The 3,347-nt window shown below is 43.7% G+C and overlaps 1 non-coding gene across 1 annotated transcript; it reads left to right on the forward strand.

Moving 5' to 3' along the window:
• Nucleotides 1-2,871: 2,871 nt before the first annotated feature.
• TRNAL-AAG (transfer RNA leucine (anticodon AAG)) lies at nt 2,872-2,953 on the forward strand. Its single transcript has one exon. It is a non-coding gene; the product is annotated as a tRNA-Leu (tRNA).
• The last annotated feature ends 394 nt before the right edge of the window (nt 2,954-3,347 follow it).

A 3,347-nucleotide genomic window follows, 5' to 3' on the forward strand; every position in this document is an offset into this window, starting at 1 on the left:
GACATGATTTGATAGTCGATTTGGTTCGATTAAGGATCCATTCGGGGGATGTTCCGCTATCCGATAGGACAGTCGACTGGTGGATAACCCTAATTAAATGTAAATGTGGAATTCTACTTGTTGAAGGTCAGATTTTCCAGGATCGGGTGCGTTAACTATCAGTTATCGTTTGGATCAATGTTGTCCGATTTTCAGGTTTTCTATTCTTTTTCTGGCTTTTGCTGTCCACGAATCTTACATTGCATTTTCATTATTTTTAAGACAAAGATAATTTTACCACTCACGTTATGCATTGTGACTGCGTTATAACAAGTTGTGACAAATTTAACTGACTTTTTTTTACCTATTTAGTAAATAAATTATCGTGATTACATTGAATAAATAATTTTAATAAACACATTTTTGCTCCTCATTTGAAGTAGTTATGCTCTCCTCTGAACCCTACCGATTGGTCCAATGAAATGTCATAGAAAAACTCGTAACGACCCCAAGATCCGAGAGTACGACATTGCTCTACCGAAGCAGCCGAAGCAGACGACCAACGATGGAACGGTAAGTACAAGAGTTTAGTACCTTGGTGTTGCTGTAAGTACAGGTCGCCTGCAGGGTGCTGGGGGCGAACAAAGTAATGGACATGATCTACCAGCAGGTTCCTGTTTTTATTTTTTTATTTCATTGACTTTTGTTGAAACAATATTTGGCCATCCTCCATGTACAAAGAACCATACAAAAATATGAATTGTCAGCGCGAAGTACATGTAAGATATAACAACCAAATTGTCCTATTTCCTCAAGATAAAACCACACTGAACCTCTCTTCCGGAAGGAGGGGGGGGGGGAGTTGGACCAACAAAAACACTGGTAACAATGCGATGAACCCAAAGTAAAATTCTTATATCCACGGTTCTCACGGAATTTGATAGGGGAGATCATGGAAGACTACTGGCAAAAATGAGTGCAATTGGACTTGACAAAAGAGTGACTGAATGGGTGGCTATGTTTCTAGAAAATAGAACTCACAGAATTAGAATAGGCGAAGCTTTATCTGTCCCCGTAATAATTAAGAAGGAAATTCCTCAAGGCAGTATTACTGGACCTTTATATTTTCTTAGATATATCAATGATATGTGTAAAGAAGTGGAATAAGATATAAGGCTTTTTGCAGATGATGTTATTCTGTACAGAGTAATAAATAAGTTACAAAATTGTAAGCAACTGCAAAACGACCTCGAAAATGTTGTGAAATGGGCAGTAGGCAATGGTATGATGATAAACGGGGTTAGAAGTCAGGTTGTGAGTTTCACAAACAGGAAAAGTCCTCTCAGATTTAATTACTGCGTTGATGGAGGTGAAAGTGCCCTTTGGGGATCATTGTAAGTACCTAGGTCTTAATATAAGGAAATATCTTCATTGGGGTAATCACATAAATATGATTGTAAATAAAGGGTGCAGATCTCTGCACATGGTTATGAGGGTATTTAGGGGTTGTTGTAAGAATGTAAAGGGGAAGGCATGTAAGTCTCTGGTAAGACCCCAACAAGAGTAGGGTTCCAGTGTATGGGACCCTGACCAAGATTACTTAATTAAAGAACTGGAAGTCCGCCTCTGTGGTATAGTGGTTAGTGTGATTAGCTGCCACCCCCAGAGGTCCGGGTTCGATTCCCGGCTCTGCCACGAAATTAGAAAAGTGGTACGAGGGCTGGAACGGGGTCCACTCAGCCTCCGGAGTAGAGGTGGGTTCGATTCCCACCTCAGCCATCCTAGAAGTGGTTTTCCGTGGTTTCCCACTTCTCCACCAGGCAAATGCCGGGGTGGTACCTAACTTAAGGCCACGGTCGCTTCCTTCCCTCTTTCTTGCCTGTTCCATCCAATCTTCCCATCCCTCCACAAGGCCCCTGTTGAGCATAGCAGGTGAGGCCGCCTGGGCGTGGTACCGGTCATTCTCCCCAGTTTCATCCCCCAACCCAAAGTCTGAATCTCCAGGACAGTGCCCTTGAGGCGGTAGAGGTGGGATCCCTCGCTGAGTCCGAGGGAAAAACCAAGCTTGGAGGGTAAGCAGATTAAGAAGAAGAAGAAGAAGAAGAAGAAGAAAGAACTGAAAAAAATCCAAAGGAAAGCAGCTCGATTTGTTCTGAGTGATTTCCGACAAAAGAGTAGCGTTACAAAAATGTTGCAAAGTTTGGGCTGGGAAGACTTGGGAGAAAGGAGACGAGCTGCTTGACTTAGTGATATGTTCCGAGCTGTCAGTGGAGATATGGCGTGGAATGACATCAGTAGACGAATAAATTTGAGTGGTGTCTTCAAAAGTAGGAAAGATCACAATATGAAGATAAAGTTGGAATTCAAGAGGACAAATTGGGGCAAGAGGATGGCTGAAGGGAAAATCGAAGCCCCCTCTATTCAGTTGGCTTCCCGAGGGCTGAGTGTCCCCGTTCCAGCCCTCGTACCACTTTTCAAATTTCGTGGCAGAGCCGGGAATTGAACCCGGGCCTCCGCGGGTGGCAGCTAATCATGCTAACCACCACAGTGAATTTCTAGACAATAAAATTCGTCGCCCTTGCGTAGTAGCAAAAATTCAGACTTTGTTTCTCGATATTAAATTCTTCTTTCTAAAACTCTATGACGTCAAATGCGACGTCATCACTCTTGAATCACCCTGTAAACAAGGGTTACATGTGCTCTAAAAATGGTCATATATAGTGCACTATTCAATGTTTTATAACTCAGGTAATGTATAAGAATGCAACGGATTCGATTCTCACCTCGTTTCTCGCACCTTAACGGATACAATAGTATTTAAAAGCTCCTACTGGCGACAGCCAGCTTCTTTACCTCAACTATTATACATCTTACTCATGCAACGGCAGTGGAGGTAGCGTGGCCGAGTGGTCTAAGGCGCTGGTTTAAGGCACCAGTCTCTTCGGAGGCGTGGGTTCGAATCCCACCGCTGCCAGAAATTTTTACGATTCTATTGAAATAATCCGAAGTAGGATCTGTGATATCGACACGTCTTATTGAATCGTTAGTCTAGCTCGGGCGTCAAGACTCACACACGCGTAACACGCGTAACGACTGTCGTTTGTTTACTCGCTCGCGGCCTTCTCGGAAAGGATGCTGAGTGCTGCCAGCCTCTGTATTTAGAAACTCAGCTTCGATAGCTGGTAGTGGTAATTATTGTTACACCATTGGTGAGGAGTTGTTCTTGCCGTGTGGACGTCAGGATACGATCTGGACCAGACCATTGGCCTGGAGTGGTTCTTGCCGTGCGGACATTAGGATAGGATCTGGACAAGCTCATTGGTCTGGACGGTTAGAAGCCGCGAAGCGGCCTTAGGCCTCTAGTTTCA

The sequence above is a fragment of the Anabrus simplex genome, chromosome 3 (genome assembly GCF_040414725.1).
Source record: "Anabrus simplex isolate iqAnaSimp1 chromosome 3, ASM4041472v1, whole genome shotgun sequence".
Lineage (NCBI taxonomy): Eukaryota > Metazoa > Arthropoda > Insecta > Orthoptera > Tettigoniidae > Anabrus > Anabrus simplex.